Here is a 16,494-nt window from a genome sequence, read left to right as displayed (position 1 = left end):
CATGTATGTATACATGCTGCTTGGCATTGGTTTCCAGACTTAAAATGAGGAGGGATCAAGTTTTTTCAAAAGGATGTTGGGGAAAACCGACCTAGATACTGAGGTATCTAAGAGTCCCTCGGGAGGGGAGAGTGAAGTGCTGAAATATTGTCTTTGTCCTGTAATAATGTAAGCTGGCTACTTATCAGTACCAGACTTGGTCTGTCACTTGACTAGTGTATACAATTCTACTTCAATTGTAGGAACATTATAAGCTAATTGACATTTTGCCAACACTAACAGGTGTTCCTCTGATTGCCTATGTTCACCAGCTCTTCTAATAAAGATATAATTTGTGCTAAGAGTTGATGTGTCATTCGTGGTTTTACCAAATTAGTTGTTTGTGTGAAATCAAACTATAGGTTTATTTTGTTGTTTTTAAATGCAAAATATTCAACGCTACTAATAGTGATTTGCGTATCACTTTATTTATTTATTTTTTTTGGTTTAGTATGGTTTATTAAGCTGTGCCTTAGTACAGACGCTGGGGCTTGCCCATAGTGCTCTTAATGTACAAGGCCCTGACGTTCTGCCAATTTTTCTTGAGCAATGACACCAGGAAGTTGACAGCCAAGTGGATGTTGTACACAAGCTCATCATCTGTCATCTTCACGTGGCCAACAGCCACTGCCAGACACAGCACCTTCTTCATCTGAAACTTGATCGTCAACTTTGGTCACCATGTTCTCATTGTGGGTCAGCAAAGAAGGGAACTTGCCAGCCTTGTTCAGGCCTGGGCCCAGGATTTGGGGGATCTGCTTGATCAGAGACTCTGAAAGGCATCATATTTCTGGGCCAGCTTCTTGACCAGTTTCTTAGACTTGCTGAGTTTCTTCAGCGCCTCGATGTCCATGTGGGGGATATCCACAGCCTTGGCCTCATCGCAGTGCTGCTGGTCCCCCAAGACACATAAGGAGAACTTGGGGCGGGGCGTGGACTTAAGCCTGACGGTGCCCGAGAAACGTTTGTCCTTCTGAGGGTCATAGTTCTTCAGGCTGATCTACAGCTCCACAGTCTCCAAAAACTTCCTGCGCTTGCGCGGGTTCCTGTGCAGGACTTCCCGCCCCGCCTTGTAGAGGGTGTTGCGGGAAGCTTTGCTGCTCATGGTTCCTTACACAGCGATAACCAGAAAAGAGTGCGTATCACTTTAAATTGTTGTTTTCATTATGAATCTGTATTTTATCTTGGCTGGTATGCAAACAGGACACATTTTTTTTTTTCTGAGTGTGATAAGGCTGTTAACATGGGTTGCTGAAATGTTTGGGTAAAAAAAAATAATACTTCTATTTTGTATTTTAAAGCCCTTCAAGATTCTGGACCTCCCATTTCTCACAAAAAAGATCATAAGTGATATTTTGCATAAATTTTATGGATACATAAGCTTATATCCTAGGAAAATTCTCAAATTTACATAAATGGATTGTTACATATTGACTATCCATTTCTAATTAGAGAGCTGTTTCCTGATTTAGTTCAGTGTGTCCATTAGACTACCAGATAGTTCCAGAAGAGAAATGCTTAATAAATTATATCGCTTAAGCATTATTAAAATAAATCATGCATATTTAGTAAAAGCTCTATAAAAGTGGTGATAATGATATACATCCATTGATTCTTGAAACATAATTGAAATATTAGTCGAAACTTTTAAAAACGAAGAGCGTGTTCTACATAATAAAACACAAGGCAGAGAATAATAAACCTTGTCTTTTGCTCCATGCCAATCCATATTTAAAATCCCAGTTTAATATCATCGTGACTAAGTATAAATCCACCTACTATGAAGAGGCTCCAGGAATAGTTGCCAATCTAGATACAAAATGAAAAGAGAATTTTTTCATAAAGACTTCTTATGTTCTGAACTTTTTTCAGTCTTGGATGGGATTTTTTCAGAGTGCATTACCCAGTGGACTCTGCCATGATATTTGTTTTCTTGTGACAAAGGAGCAATAGCTGCTACTACCATCTCCGTCATCCCCTGCCTTCTGCTTCTTTCTGCTTCCTATTTTCAGGGCTGTCAGGAAGATAGATCTTCACTGCTCATCATTTTCTGGAAAACAGAGGGATGTAGCACCTTACCCATCTCAGGAAAGTTATATGAGGATAAAATGAGGTATTTGTGCCTTGAAAGCTTAGACGGACATAATACTTTATAATTACTATAATTCAAAATGTCTTTTCTCCCGTCTTGCCCTTCATTGCCAAACACAATCCCATTTTAGCTTAGTAAATTGAGCAGAATTAACTCTTCTCTGCTGACCTGACCTCACAGCCTTTCTGTGTACTTCTTAGGCAACAGGTTTATGCTGAGAGATCTTTTGAAAGTGAAGTGAGTTTTGTTGCCGCAGAGGTAGAGAAAGTGTTCTACTTGGCTTGATTTGATAGGATATGTTTTGAAGCATTTCTGTCCATTTTATCAAATTTATAAGTATATTTTATGTATTTTACCTCTTAATAAAGTGCAAGTGTTTACAATACCTGATCCTTTACATATTTATATAATTCCTTATAATGTGAGAAGAAATATTAAAGAAGTGATCCAGATTTTTTCCACATTTATTCAGGCCTTGAAAATAGAAATAGAAAGTCCTCCTGAATTTCTAGCATAGTTGTACTTCTGTTGCAATTGTGAGAGCTACCAGACATGAATGGGAGAGTGGGGAAGCTCGAGTATTTGCTGCAGAAGATACCATACCAGCTTCTTAAGAACTTTTTTAAAAAAAATTTCTTGGGAGGAAATGGTAAGGAATGGTTTATGCACAGTGAAGATATGAAAAATGCATGTATAACAAGAGCAACAAAAACCAAATGGGGATGGGCATCTGATCCACAAAAACCTTTACCTTGGAATTCTTGCATAGCACAGTGCTTCCTGCCCTGCAGTCAGCTGTTGAAAAATAATTATTGTGTAACTCTCAGTCTTGATAATATCTTTTACAATATGACAGAATATTTCAAGCATCACTCCTGTTGTGTAAAGAAAATTGGCATCCACCCTTTATTTTATTTCTGCTCATAACCTGCTCATTACTGAGAGTTGGATCCGGCTGTTCACTGCTGGGAAGCCAGTCCTCAAGAGGCAAGGTTGGTCTTTAGCACTGAGCCACCTGGGAAACGCCAGGTAGAAAGAAAAGTTTGCTTTATTTCAGAGGCTGGCAGCTAGGGGAGATGGTGGGCTCATGTTCAAAGGGAAACTCCCCACTGATGATCAGTGGGCAAGAGCTTTTAAAGGAGAGTTTCAGGGGTATATATATGTGGAGGGAGGGGTTAAATGCAGAAACATCGCCTTTAGCTCTGACAGTCATCTTGAAACGGGTCATCAGTGTTGTGATCAGCCATCATCTTGATTGTTTTGAGTACAGTTAATCTTCAGTTTCAGGGTTGATCTGCTCCCATTTCTTTGAGGCCATTTCTAGGAATTATGGCAGCTTGTGTCATGGCTTCCCAGGTGGTGCTACTGGTAAAGAACCTGCCTGCCAATTCAGGAGACCTAAGAGAGACAGATTCGATTCCTGGGTCAGGAAGATACTTTGGAGGAGGGCATGGCAACCCACTTCAGTATTCTTGCCTGGAGGACCCTATGTACAGAGGAGCACGGTGGGTTACAGTCCATGGGGTTGCACAGAGTCGGACACAACTAAAGTGATTTAATATGGATGCATGTCATGGCTACAGTCTGGTCATCATGTAGTTAAGTTCTTATAGCTGGTAGGGGTGTTAGTATCTATAAGACAGCTTGCCAGATTTGGCTCAATTTTATCTGTAGCCCTTGAGAAGGAACTATATGTCCTTGACTTTGTTTACTATTGACTTTGAAAGACAAAACTGTTTATTTTGTCCAGTTTGACTACTTCCTTTGTTTTTGCATTTTCTTATCTGATTAAACTTATTCTTTGGCTAAAGTTTTTCTGCAGACAAAAGTAGGCAGAAGACATGGAGTTGGGGAGACCATAGGGTCTTGCTTGTTTCAAGCTCACCATTAGTATACTGACAGCACTTGCTGCCAATCTTGGTGCTCTCCAGCTGAGGGCTTTCAGACCTCAGACAAGGCAGGTTGGACAAGAGCACAGGTTACTGCTCCCAGGAACATTCTTAACTAATACCATCTTGAAGTTGGAGGTAAGTATACACCTCTTCACTCCCCATGTGGGCTAAGTCTGAGATATATTCTGTCTACTCTCCTGGCATTCCCTGCAAGACCACTGGATAAAGCAGTAACCTACTCAACCACACTTCCTTTTTTATAAAATTAACTTTTATTGGTGTGTAGTTGATTTACAATGTTGTGTTAGTTTCAGGTGTACAGCAAAATGGATCAGTTATACATGTATCCACTCTTTTTTATATTCTATTCTCATATAGGTTATTACAGAGTACTGAGTAGAGTTCCCTATGCTACACAGTAGGTCCTTATTACTTATCCATTTTCTGTATAGTGGTATGTATATATCTATTCTCATCTTCCAATTTATCCTTCCCCCATTTTCTCCTGGTAACCATAGGTTTGTTTTCTACATATGAACCATGCATCCTGTATTGGCTTCTTTATCTGGCACCTGTCTTCCCTCGTTGATACTTCCTGAGATGAGCTCCCAAATAAACTACTTGCATTCAGATCTTCCTCATAAGATCTGATTCTGGGGACATCCAAACTAACATAAGCACCTTCCAAGAAATTCTGAGGGCACTAGATAGGTGAGTATAGTACAGATACTAAAGGCACACACTAGTTAAATTATTTGTTTGTTTCTTTTACCAGTTTTCAAGTTGTGTCAGTCCTCTGAGACTTAACGTAACTATTCCATTTTCCCAGGCTCCTAGGATTAAGTGGGTTGGATATTTTAGGATGAGAGGAATAAAGAAAGGAGGAGAACAGCTCTAATTATTTCACTGTGAAGCACTGGAGGCATTAGTAGGCTACATAAATAATGTGTTTGTGTCAGAGGATGGACTGAAATATGCAGGCGTTTCCAGTATTGATCAAAACATAAATGAACATTACAGACGATGTTAGAGAATCCAGATAATCAGTTCAGCTACCTGGGATGGCAGTGGAACGAGAAATGAGTGGACAAACAAGCTTTTTTTTTTTTCTTTTTTAAATTGGAGTATAATCATTTTACAATCTTGTGTTGGTTTTTGTTGTACAACAAAGTGTGCCAGCTATATATGTATATATATATATATATACATATAACTGTTCCCTCTTGAGCCTCCCTCCTACCCTCATTCCATTCCTCTAGGTCATCACAGCACTGAGCTGAGCTCCCTGTGCTATACAGCAGCTTCCCACTAGCTATCTGTTTTACACATGGCAGTATATAGATGTCAATGATACTCTCTTAATACATCCCAGCTTGTGCTAATGGGACTTAGTCCACCCCCAAAGCCTTCCAGGTGTGGATAAGGAAAAGCCAAGGTACTTCAGCTCTACCAGCACAGTACAGTCGCCTTCTTCCTGGGAGTGACTTGAGGACACATTTAGAAGCATATGAACCACGAACCTCATGAATGCCCAGACCAAGATGGTCCAATAGACTTCTTAGAGCTGTATTTAAGAAGCCTACCCTATTCTTTGAATTTTCAAACGTTTGTGTGTGAAAACACAAAACAAAGAAACTTTTACATTCTCCTTGAGTGATGACATCACATATTTGGCTGGATATATATTTCATATTTGCAATCCAGCATATTTTCAATTTCTTTAAAAAAATCAAAAGTCTAATAATTAAGGATAACTTCCATTACAGCAATTATATTAAACGGAATCACTGTATCATATGATTTTTATGCAAAAATCTTTGCTGCTTCTTGTATAGAAAGAGAATGACAATTTATTTTCTAAACAAATGGCGAAATTTAAATCCTGAGATGATTTGATCTAAAAATGGCAAATTTCTTTTCAGAATTTCTAAAAGGTTAGTTTTCACATTGCAAATAGACCAGATCCAAACATGAAGATCTAAAATTCATTATTAAAAGCTCGAATCAAACTTGACAAGAGTTTTGTGAGTACATATATTCAAAAGCAGTTGGTTATACCCAATACCAAAATTATTACTCTATTTGACCTTTTTGTAACTTTAATATTCTGATGCTTACATTTTAAAAGAAATTCTGTGAAATCCAGATAGTATTTCTTGTTGTTGTTCAGTCACCCAGTCATATCTGACTCTTTGCAACCCCGTGGACTGCAGCACACCAGACCTCCCTGTCCCTTACCACCTCCCGAAGTTTGCCCAAGTTCATGTCCATTGCATTGGTGAAGCCAGCCAGCTGTCTCATCCTCTGACGCCCTCTTCTCCTTCTGCCCTCAGTCTTTCCCAGCATCAGGGACTTTACCAAGGAGTCGACTGTTCGCATCACATGACCAAAATATTGGAGCTTCAGCTTTAGCATCAGTCCTACCAACGAGTATTTAGGGTTGATGTCCCTTAAGATTGACTGGTTTGATCTCCTTGGTGTCCAAGGGACTTTCAGGAGTCTTCTCCAGCACCACAGTTTGAAGGCGTCAATTCTTTGACATTCTGCCTTCTTTACGGTCTAGTTCTCACAACCATACATGACCACTGAGAAGAACATAGCCTTGACTAAATGGACCTTTTTCGGCAGAGTAATGTTTCTGCTTTTCACCAACACACTCTCTAGGTTTGTCATTGCTTTCCTACCAAGAAGCAGTTGTCTTCTGATTTCATGGCTTGCAGTCACCATCTTCAGTGATCTTAGAGCCCAAGAAGAGGAAATCTGTCACTACTTCCACCTTTCCCCCTGCTATTTGCCATGCAGTGATGGGGCCGGATGCCATGATCTTAGTTTTTTTTTTTTTATATTTAGTTTTAAGCCAGCTCTTTCACTCTTCTCCTTCACTCCCATCAAGACTCTTTAGTTCCTCTTCGCTTTCTGCCATTAGAGTGGTATCATCTGCATATTGAGGTTGTTGATGTTTCTCCTGCCTATCTTGATTCCACCTTGTAACTCATCCAGCCTGGCATTTCTCATGATGTGCTCAGCATATTGATTAAACAAACATGGTGACAGCAGACAGCCCTGTCATACTCCTTTCTCAATCTTCAACCAATCAGTTGTTCCATATAGGGTTCTAACTGTTGCTTCTTGACCTGCATACAGGTTTCGTAGGAGACAGGTAAGGTGGTCTTGTATTCCCATCTCTTTAAGAGCTTTCCACAGCTTGTTTTGATCCACACAGTCAAAGGCTTTAGGGTAGTTGATGAAACAGAGGTAGATTTTTTTCTGGAATTCCCTTGCTTTCTCTATGACCCAGCAAATGATGAGTTTAATCTCTGGCTCTTCTGCCTTTTCCAAATACAACTTGGACATTAGTAGTTCTCTTCCACTCTTACCTAGTAGCATATTGGACACCTTCAGACCTGGGGGACTTATCTTTTGATGTCCTATCTTTTTGTCCTTTTACACAGTTCATGAGGTTCTCATGGCAAGTACACGGGTGGTTTGCCATTCCCTCCTCCAATGAATCACATTTTGTCAGAGCAGATACACAGATACGCTGTGACCTATCCATCTTGGGTGGCCTTACACACTATGGCTCATAGCTTCATTGAGTTACACAAGCCCCTTCTCCACGAAAAGGCAGCGATCCCTGAAGGGTCCAAATAGTATTATGTTGGTGCAAAAGTAATTGTGGTTTTGCATTGTTGAACTTTGTTGTTTGATATTGGAGTACATTCCTAAATAAATGTGGTTATGTTATACATCATTTTAATGCACATTTTGTGGTTTGTTTTTTGCTAATAACTTATTAACTTGCTGTGTATATTTAGACTAGGGAAATGATGTTAGACAAAAAAAGCAAATTCAAGTGATTTTATTATTTGAATTCAAAATGGGTCAGAAAGCAGCAGAGACAACTCACCACATCAACAACACATTTGGCTCAGAAACTTCTGGTGAATGTACAGTGCAAGGACGGTTCGAGTTTTGCCAAGGAGATGGAGAGGCTTGATGATGAGGAGCATGGTGGTGGGCCATCAGAAGTCGACAGTGACCAATTGAGAGCCATCATCAAAGCTGATCCTCTTAAAACTACATAGAAGTTGTCAAAGGACTCAACATTGACCATTCTATGGTCATTCTGCATTTGAAGCAAATTGGAAAGGTGAATAAGCTTGATAAGTGGGTGCCTCATGAGCTGACTGCAAATTAAAAAAAAATCATTATTTTAAAGTGTCATCTTCTTTTATTCTACACAACAGCAAACCATTTTTCAATCAGATTGTGACTTGCGACAAAAAGTGAGTTTTATACAACAACCAGAGACTGCCAGCTCAGTGGCTGGACTGAGAAACAGCTTCAAAGCACGTCCCAAAGCCAGACTTGCACCAAAAAAAGGTCATGGTCACTGTTTGGTGATCTGCTGCTGCTCTGATCCACTACAGCTTTCTGAATCCTGGTGAAACCATGACATCTGAGAAGTATGCTCAGAAAATTGATGAGATACACCAAAAACTGCAATGCCTGCAGTTAGGATAGGTCAACAGAAAGGGTCCAGTTCTTCTCCACGACAATGCCTGACTGCATGTTTACCACCAGTGCTTCAAAAGTTGAACAAACTGGGCCACAGACTTTTGCCGCATCCACCATATTCACCTGACCTCTTGCTAGTCGACTACCACTTCTTCAAATATCTTAACAACTTTTTGCAGGGAAAATACTTCCGCCAGGAGGCGGAAAATGCTTTCCAAGAGTTAGTTGAATCCTGAAGCATGGATTTTTATGCTACATGATTAAGCAAACTTATTTCTCATTAGCAAAAATGTGTTAATTTTAATAGTTCCTATTTTGATTGATAAAGATGTGTTTGAGCCTAGTTATGATGATTTAAAATTCATGGTCTGAAACTGCACTTACTTTTTCACCAACCTAGTTGCAGACATTTACCCAAATTTTATTCCCTATGCAAGTCTAGGTATAAAACAGGACTTACGATTGTTTTTATGAGACAAATGAGTGACCTAGGTTTCTACCCTTAGTTCCTCTTTCCAACTAGGCCCTTATCCTGTGAAGAAGTGTGTTATAAGCAAAAAAATCCAGCTTGTGTTTTCTGTAATTGTTTTCTGTTAAAAAGTTTATTTTTAAAAAGTTCATTAAGATTTCATAATTAAGTGTAAAGTTTTTTAATCTTAATTATCCAATTTGGGTTCAGAAATGCAAGACAACTGTACTTTTTAGCTAAGGAGAGGGGAAAATATTAATACCTTCTCCAACCTCCTGGATTCCCTGAGGTGCCTGGGCTTTCAGCCAGCCTCTCTGGGAGACATACTCAACTGGTGTTGAGTATGTGCAGACCCCTGTCTGCACAGAGGCTGCAAAAAGTCTGTCTGACCAGCTGAATATCAGCCACAGAGAGCCAGCTGCAAACGGGACAGCGGGGTCCTTGGAAACATCTGTCCCTTTGGAGCCTGCAGAGTGCCTGCCATTCTTTGTCAAGAACACCTTTCTCATCACCTTTGCTCTCAGAGGCGTTTGAGCTGCTTCTATTTATAGCTGTGAAGAAGCATGACTTGGAGAATTCAGCAGGAGACACCATTTCCTTGCTTGTGATGGACTTTAGGACTCTCTGTGAGGAATAATAATGCTTAGGGCAAACTGGAAACTGACCTCTTTTGGCTCATGATGTCTGTTTGGAGCACATTAGGAACAAAGCTGCCATTAATCTCCATGTCCTTGATCTCATTTCTGCAATAGGAAACTGTGTGTTCAAACATCCCTGAACTTCTAAGAGGGCACTTCTAAACCTTTCATCTTTACCTCACTTTAGTTTAGTTTTTGTAATTTTTTCTCTGAAGGAAAAATTCCTTTTCAGGAAGCCTAAGATGGTAGCTTCTGACCTGTTGATCTGAACATGGTCAGTTCAGTTCAGTCGTGTTCGACACTTTGTGGCCACATGGACTGCAGCAGGCCAGGCTTCCCTTCCATTGCCAACTCATGTAGCTTACTCAAACTCATGTCCATCGAGTCAGTGATGCCATCCAACCGTCTCATCCTCTGTCATCCCCTTCTCCTCCCACTTTCAATCTTTCCCAGCATCAGGGGCTTTTCCCAGTGAGTTGGTTCTTCGCATCAAGTGGCCAAAGTACTGGAGTTTCACCTTCAGCATCACTCCTTCCAATGAATATTCAGGACTGATTTCCTTAAGGATGGACTGGTTGGATCTCCTTGCAGTCCAAGGGACTCTCAAGAGTCTTCTCCAACACCACAGTTCAAAAGCATCAATTCTTTGGCACTCAGCTTTCTTTGTAGTCCAACTCTCACATCCATACATGACTACTGGAAAAATCATAGCCTTGACTAGATGGACCTTTGTTGGCAAAGTAATGTCTCTGCTTTTTAATATGCTGTCAAGGTTGGTCATAGCTTTTTTTCCAAGGAGCAAGCGTCTTTTAATTTCATGGCTGCAGTTACCATTTGCAGTGATTTTGGAGCCCAAGAAAATAAAGTCTGCCACTGTTTTCATTGTTTCCCCATCTGTTTGCCATGAACTCATGGGACCGGATGCTATGATCTTCATTTTTTGAATGTTGAGTTTTAAGCCAGTGTTTTCACTCTCCTCTTTCAGTTTCATCAAGAGGCTCTTTAGTTCCTCTTCACAGTCTGCCATATGGTGGTATCATCTGTGTATCTGAGGTTATTGATATTTCTCTCGGTAATCTTGATCCCAGCTTGTGCTTCATCCAGTCTGGCATTTCTCATGATGTACTCTGCATGTAGGTTAAATAGACAGGGTGACAATATACAGCCTTGATGTATTCCTTTCCCAATTTGGAAACAATCTGTTGTTCCATGTCCACTTCTAGCTGTTGCTTCTTGACCTGCATACAGATTTCTCAGGAGGCAGGTAAGCTGGTCTGGTATTCCCAGAATTCCTAGAATTTTCCATAGTTTGTTGTGATCTACACAGCCAAAGGCTTTGGCATAATCAATAAGGCAGAAGTAGTTGTGTTTCTGGAATTCTCTTGCTTTTTCGATGATCCAGCGGATGTTGGCAATTTGGTCTCTGGTTCCTCTGCCTTTTTTAAATCCAGCTTGAATATCTGGAAGTTCACAGTACACGAACTGTTGAAGCTTGGCTTGAAGAATTTTGAGCATTACTTTGCTAGCGTGTGAGATGAATGCAATTGTGCGGTAGTTTGAACATTCTTTGGCATTGCCCTTCTTTGGGATTGGAATGAAAACTGACCTTTCCAGTCCTGTGGCCACTGCTGAGTTTTCCAAATTTGCTGGCATATTGAATGCAGCACTTTAACAGCATCATGTTTTTCAGATTTGAAATAGCTCAACTGGAATTCCATCACCTGTTGGACTAAGATGGTACTCATGCACAAATATAGCAAAAACTGGAAATGATTTTCAGTTATCGAATACCTCTGCATTGATGCAAGTGATAGCATTTCTGTAAACTGAGGTCACTGTAATTAGACAGAAAGTAGAAGAACATTAGATGTTTTAAGAATTCCCTTTCAGGAATTACCCCATTGCCCTGCTTATTGTCTGACATGAAGAACAAAAAAGAACACACTCTTTTTTTATTGGAACTCAAATGAGGAAATTTATCTCCTTGTTTAGAAGAGGGGTGTACAGAATCATAACACATGTGATTTTTGTAATTCCTCAGACATGGGTACTTAATCATACAGAAAATGTCTGTTAATGATGAATAATAATGACTAGCATCACCGAGTATTTTTTGTGGGCCAAGGCCCTGTGCTAAGTCCTGTGTTACGGGTACCAATTGGATCCCAGCAGGCTAGGATGAGAATGCATTAGCTTCCTTTTCAGATGAAAACACTGTGGCCCAGTAGTTAAGTGATGTAGTTACTCACACAACTTCAATTCTACAACTTAGGATTGATCAAGTTATGGTTTGAACCTAGATCTGTTAGAATCATGTGTTGGCATGATTGCTGCTGCTGTTGCTAAGTCGCTTCAGTCGTGTCCAACTCTGTGCGACCCCATAGATGGCAGCCCACCAGGCTCCCCCATCCCTGGGATTCTCCGGGCAAGAACACTGGAGTGGGTTGCCATTTCCTTCTCCAATGCATGAAAGTGAAAAGTGAAAGTGAAGTCACTCAGTCGTGTCCGACTCTAAGCGACCCCATCACTCACTATTTTACATTTCTTGCCTTCTATTTTTTAAAGATTTTCTATGATGGTTTTATATATAAGTATGTGTATGTGTGTGTATATACACATACTGTGAAATGATTCAGTTCAGTTCAGTCGCACAGTCGTTTCTGACTCTTTGCGACCCCATGGACTGCTGCATGCCAGGCTTCCCTGTCCATCACCAACTTCCAGAGCTTGCTCAAACTCATGTCCATCGAGTCAGTGATGCCATCCAACCATCACATCCTTTGTCGTCCCCTTCTCCTCCTGCCTTCAATCTTTCCCAGCGTCAGGGTCTTTTCCAATGAGTTGATTTATGGTCTATCCAATATTGTTCTTTACGGCATCAGACTTCACTTCCATCACAAGTCACATCCACAACTGGGCGTTGTTTTTGCTTTAGCTCTGTCTCTTCATCCTCTCTGGAGTTATTTCTCCACTCTTCTCCAGTAGCATATTGGGCACCTACCGACCTGGGGAGTTCATCTTTCAGTGTCATATCTTTTTACCTTTTCATACTGTTCATGGTGTTCTCAAGGCAGGAATACTGAAGTGGTTTGCCATTCCCTTCTCCAACGGACCACGTTTAGTCAGAACTCTCCACCATGACCCGTCCGTCTTGGGTGACCGTGGCATGGGCTCATAGTTTCATTGAGTTAGACAAGGCTGTGGTGCATGTGATCAGTTTGATTAGTTTGCTGTCATTGCGGTTTTCATTCTGTTTGCCCTCTGATGGATAAGGATAAGAAATGATTACCACAACCAAATTAATTAATACATCCATCACCCTCACATTGATACCATTTTTGTGTTTGTGATGAGAACACTTAAGATCTAGTCTCAGCAAATTTCACGTATATACCATATTATTAACTATAGTCACCATGCAGTAAATTAGATGCCTGGAAATTACTCATAACTGTAAATTGGTAACTTTTGGCTTACATTCTTTTTGAAATGCCATAAAACCTGCCTTTTCTGATTAGTTTGAATAATGTTTTGATTTTAAGAACTTTGGAGTGTTTATCTATTTTGCAATTCAACATTCTGCACTGTATTTCAAGACTCCTCTACATCTAGGTTTCAAAGTTCATCACACAGCTGGATATTGCCATGTTTGTGTTAAAACAGTGAAATCCACTCTCCACTCTTAACCTCTTTTCACTCTTCAAAATGTCCTCATTCTGAGTATATACATATGAGCATAAAAACCTTTTCAAGCAGTTAAAGTAGTGTTTCCTGTATAGATTATAAACGTTATTTAGCTGTATTTTTAGAAAACAACATGTTTTTAAAAAATCGATTGAAAACATTTAAGTGAATAAATGGGAATCAAGCCGTTCAGGAGTGGGCATTGTAATTGTATAATAGCTCTTGAAGAAAAATGTTCACCTAAGGTCTGCTTTTTAGGTTGAAAGGAAGATTTCCAAGTTGAAATACATCAATCACTATAAAACAGAACCCCTACTCTCAAATATTCTAAACAACGAAAAATATGGAGTCACATCTTTATAATGAGTTTTGGTAATTGGGGCATAAAATCATTAGGTGATTGAAAAGAAAAATGAACCTAGGCTGAAAATCTAGTATATATTAAAAATAGAGAAAAACCTAAAGTATAAGAATAAAATTAAGCCAAAGCCTTCATGTCACTTTTTTTTTTTCCCGAAAGTCTTATGTTTTTTTCTTTTTGGAAGCATATTTTAGAAGATTTACTTTACTTTTTTGAACTACTTTTCAGAATTCGACCTATCTAGGGTCGAAGGAGGAGAAAGCAATGGCAACCCACTCCAGTGTTCTTGTCTGGAGAATCCCAGGGACGGCAGAGCCTGGTGGGCTGCCTTCTATGGGATTGCTCGGAGTCGGACACGGCTAAAGAGCTGAGTGACTGCACAACTCTGAGTCTCAGCTTGTTGTTGTTTAGTCTCTAAGTTGTGTTCAACTCTGTGATCCCATGGACTATAACCCGCCAGGCTCCTCTGTCCATGGAATGTCCCAGGCAAGAATACTGGAGTGGGTTGCCATTTCCTTCTCCAGGGAAAGAACTTAGTTTTTTAGAGCAGTTTAGGTTTACAACAAAATTGGGAGTATGGTAAAGAGATTTCCCATGTACCCCTGTCCCTACACACGCACACCTCTTCCATTATCAACGTCATTCACCAAAATGGTCCATTTCTTTTCTTTCACCAACAGTGAAACTACATTGACACATCATGACCATCCAAAGTTCACAGAATATATTATGGTTTACTCATAAAGACATATATCCATCATTATATAAGCATGCAAAATATTTTCTCTGCTCTGAGAATCCTTGTGCTCTGCCTATTTATCTCTTACCCCCAACTCCCCACTGATCTCTTTTATGTCTCCATAGTTTTCTTTTCCAAAATGCCATACAGTTGAAAGCATACAGCTTTTTCAGATAGGCTTCTTTCACTTAGCATTATGCATTTGAGATTCTTCTATGTTTTTTTCATGGCTTAATACTCCATTTCTTTTCCAGGCTGAATAATATTCCATTATCTGGATAGACCACAGTTTGTCTGTTCACCTACTAAAGGATATCTTGATTTGCTTCAAAGATTTGGCACTTAGGAAGAAAATGCCGTAAACATCCATGTGCAGGCTTTTTTTTTTTTTTTAACATAAGTTTTCAGTTTCTTTGGGTAACTAGTACAGAGCATGATCATGTGGTAGGAGTTATGTCTAGTTTTGTAAAAAACTGCTGAATTTTCTTCCCAGTTGGCTGCGCATTTTTACATTCTCACCAGCAATGAATGAGATCTCCTGTTCCTCCATATCCTTGCCGGCATTTGGTGTCAGTGTTCTGGATTTTGACTGGTCATATAGGTATGTGGTAGAACGTCATTGTTGTTTTTGCATTTCCCTGATGATATTTTAATTTGTGTTTTCCCCGATGTCATATGATGTGGGGCATCTTTTGGCTTATTTACTATGTGTATATCTTCTCTGGTGAGATACCTGTTAAGCTTTCTGGGTCATTTTTTTGAGTTGTTTGTTTTCTTATTGTTGAGTTTTGAGTTCTCTGTATATTTTGGGTAACTGTACTCCGTTGGATGTGTCTTTTGCAAATATTTTCTTCCAATCTGTAGCTTGTCTTTTAAGTTACCTTATTGTTATTTTTTCCCTCCAACTTCATTGAGATATAATTGACATATAACATTGTATAACTTTAAGGTGTACACATGGGCTTCCCTGGTGGCTCAGATGATAAAGAATCTGCCTGCCTTGAAGGAACCTGGGTTTGATCCCTGGGTTGGGAAGATCTGGAGAGGGGAATGGCTACCCACTCCAGTTTTTTTGCCTGGAGAATCCCATGGGCAGAGGAGCCTGGTGGACTACAGTCCATGGGGTTGCAAAGAGTCAGATGTGACTGAGTGACTAAGACATACACAGTGTACAAGGTGTACACATGTTAATTTGATACACTTATATATTACATTATGACTACCGCCAGAGTGTTAGCTAACACTTCCACCATATCACAAAATTATCGCTTCTTTTTCTGTGGTAAGAACACTTAAGATCCGGTTTCTTAGCAACTCTAAATTTTATTGCACAGTATTGTCATCTCTAATCACAATGTTGTACATCAAAATTTATTTATCTTTTCACTGGAAGTTTATACCCTTTGATCATCATTTCCCAATTTTTTCCACCCCAGCCCCTGCTAACCACCATTCTTGTTGTTTCTATGCTTTTTGTGGATTCCACCTATAAGTGTTACAAACAGTATTCATCTTTGACTTATTTCACTTAGTGTGACATCCTCAAGACTATCCATACTGTCACAAATCCCATCTTTCTCATGGCTGAATAATATTCCATTATTATGTTATATGATATATATGTCATACCACATCTTCTTTATCCATTCACTCATTGACAGGTAGTTGTATCCATGTTTTAGCTATTTTGAATAATGTTGCAATAAACATGAGAGTGCAGGTAACTCATGGATATTCTATTTTCACTTCCTTTGGATACATACCCAGAAGTGGGATTCTGAATAATATGATAGTCCTATTTTTAATTTTTTTCAGGAACCTCCACACAGGTGTGAAGTGATATTTCCTTGTAGTTTTCATTTGCATTTTCTTGATGATTAGTGATGTTGAACATCTAATCATGTACGTTTGGGCCATTTGTATGTCTTCTGAGTTAAAATGTCTATTCAGATCCTCTGCCTGTTTAAAAATCAGATTGTTTTTTGTTATTGGTTTATATTAATTTTTTTATTTTGGATATTAGACCCTTATCAGATATATGGTTTGCAATTCCTCTGTTTCT

The 16,494-nt window shown here is 39.5% G+C and overlaps 1 protein-coding gene and 1 pseudogene across 3 annotated transcripts in view; one reads left to right on the top strand and one right to left on the bottom strand.

Moving 5' to 3' along the window:
• B3GALT1 (beta-1,3-galactosyltransferase 1) overlaps positions 1-16,494 on the top strand; it is a 609,729-nt gene that overhangs the window by 30,959 nt on the left and 562,276 nt on the right. The gene's annotated exons all lie outside the window — the stretch shown is intronic.
• Positions 479-1,144, bottom strand: LOC145540869 (large ribosomal subunit protein uL1 pseudogene; annotated as a pseudogene).

The sequence above is a fragment of the Giraffa tippelskirchi genome, chromosome 3 (genome assembly GCF_054371585.1).
Source record: "Giraffa tippelskirchi isolate mGirTip1 chromosome 3, T2T-mGirTip1v1.2.pri, whole genome shotgun sequence".
Lineage (NCBI taxonomy): Eukaryota > Metazoa > Chordata > Mammalia > Artiodactyla > Giraffidae > Giraffa > Giraffa tippelskirchi.
The sequence above is the reverse complement of the archived record's forward strand: the minus strand, read 5'-3'. Positions and strand labels throughout refer to the sequence as shown.